This window comes from Bufo bufo, chromosome 2 (genome assembly GCF_905171765.1).
Source record: "Bufo bufo chromosome 2, aBufBuf1.1, whole genome shotgun sequence".
NCBI classification, from domain to species: Eukaryota; Metazoa; Chordata; class Amphibia; order Anura; family Bufonidae; genus Bufo; species Bufo bufo.
Genome location: NC_053390.1, coordinates 347766983 through 347769551, shown reverse-complemented (window position 1 = coordinate 347769551; position 2569 = coordinate 347766983).

Below are 2569 nucleotides of genomic sequence, written 5' to 3'. Positions count from 1 at the left end.
CATTAAAGGGCTTCTATAACCAGATTTGGTCCTATTTAGCTGACTGACACTAGCGATGTGCTAGTGACAGCAGTCCATAATAGTGTTCTTACTTATCTGTCTGCTGCCGTTCACCTTAAAAAACGTACTTTTATAGATATGCTAATGAGCCTCTAGGTGCTATGTGGGCTCCGTCCACTAACCATTTCAGCCGCCCATCCAGCCTGCCCCACTCCTGTTGATTGATGTGAAACTTCTCAGTATCTCGCACCAATTCCCGCGCTTCTATTTTGGCGCAGGCGCGAGTGAATGCCGCGCTCCTGGTGCCGGCTTCCTCACTGTAACGTAGTTGGCGCAGTGAGGAAGCCGGCGCCGGGAGAATACAGAAGCGCATGGCGCAGGAATTGGTACGGGATACTGAGAAGTTTCACGTCAATCAACAGGAGCGGGGCGGGCTGGAGGGACGCAATGGGCGGCTGAAATGGTTAGTGGACGGAGCCCTCTAGGTGCTAATGATGACCACATAGCACCTATAGGCTCATTAGCATATCTATAAAAGTACGTTTTTAAGGTGAACGGCAGCAGACAGATAAGTAAGAACACTGTTATGGACTGCTGACACTAGCACATCACTAGTGTCAGTCAGCTAAATAGGACCAAATCTGGTGATAGAAGCCCTTTAACAAAAAGGTAGGGAGGGAAGTAATTCCTCTCTAGGTCTTTTGTCCTTAATATGAGACTCCAGCTGATCTAACCATAGCCTTAAGGACCTGGAGAACCAAGAGGCGGCAATGGCCGGCCTAAGACTTGTTGAAGCAGACTCCCAAGCACATCTAAGATGGATTTAAAAAAAGCAGACATCTAACAGATCTCCTAAGCCACCTAAATCATAAAATGGTAGAGCAGATATTTTAGCTACCGGGGCGGGGCATCTACAGTGGGGGCTCTGTCCCAGACACCTGCTACCGACTCCTCAAACAGATATTTTCTTTTTACAGAATTAGGAATGAAAAATTTTCTATCAGGATTTTTCCATTCTTTTCTGATAAGGGTTTCCATATTTTTTATGTATGGGGAAAACTATGCCTTTTAGGGCAGAGACCCTCAAAAACCTTGTCAGCAATAGATTTAGGTTATTTTACATCCTCTAATTGCATGGTGGTTTTAACTGCTTTAAGTAAAGACTCTATCTTTTGGTGGAAAAAGAGCCCTCCCTGCTGAATCCTCATCTGAAGAGAAGAAATCATCTGAAGAGGCCGGGCCGGATTCTCTATCCTCGTCCTCCCCAGACAAATCCGAATCAGAGTCCTCATAATAAAATCGGTAGACCTTTCTGGAGACCTTTGGCGACTCCGACCGAGTGATTTAATAGAAGATTTAACTTCTGACTGTACCAAGGTCTTAATATTTCTAGATAAGCTGTGAGACTCCTCCATAACCAACTTATCTATACATGCTTGACAAAGGGGTTTAATATAGGAGGCTGCTAAGGCTACTCTACATCCTCCCCATTCTTTAAGTTTAGTCTTTCCGGATGATTTTTTTGGTGTTTTAGCTACCTATAACAAAGCAAAACAGCCAAAATTAATTAGGAGAGGATAAATCTCACGAATAGTAATATCAAGCTTCCCCACTCCTCAGGACCAACACCGGGCTTGTGGGCCTCGGCACGTCCTGAATCACCTGGTTCCGACATACTGGTGGAAACCCAGATCCTGCACAGCACTGTGTGCACACAAGGCTGGCAGCCTTCTACTGCCAATTTATAAGACGCGCCTCGGCTTCTTTAAACCCTAGGCCCAAAATACACCTAATCCAAAGCATAGAGATGCCCACACCTCTTCCGGCCTGGCGCCTGGAGATGACATTGAGCCGAAGGAGCAGTCCCAGCGTGCATGCGCAGAATGCCAAAGAAGCACGCGCCGCCATCTTTGAAGCGGGATGCCCACCCCGCTTCAATAGACCAAGAGGCGCCTGAACACTGCCACAGCAGTTCCCCAATGAGGCAGAGCAGGCTCGGACAGCAGCTCCCCCAGGAGACTGACGCAGTCAGGGATAGATCCCTTTACGGTGTAGTAGACCCGGTTTCCCCAGCCTCCCGAGGTGAGAACCAAGCAACGGTAGGAGCCAGAGCTCCTCAGGAAACTCCTATATGGAGGACCGGAAACCTGAACTGAGGTGTGGTGGGGGTGTGAACCATTTTATCTCTTCAGGTGTCCTAGTCACATGGGTGAGAAAAAAAAAACAAATAAACAACCCAAAACAGAATTGAATGGAGAACGCACATCAGCGCTATTTTTGGAACTCTCATAGCAGCGAAAGCAGGTTGGTCATGCCAGTGTAGTGGCTCTGTTCACTTTGGGGGCCCCCCCATTATGGAGATGGCACTGGCACCTGACACTGATTGCTTATCCTAGTGATAGGCCATCCCCTTTAAAAGATTACATGCGACAAAGCCTGGCATAGTTACGAAATAATGTGTTATTTCATCATCTCTCTGTATGGTGACAAGAAATTAGAATAAAAATGTTTCACTGAATCTCCAAAGGTCACTAACTTTTCAAGATTCAAACCAATGGCACAGACATGA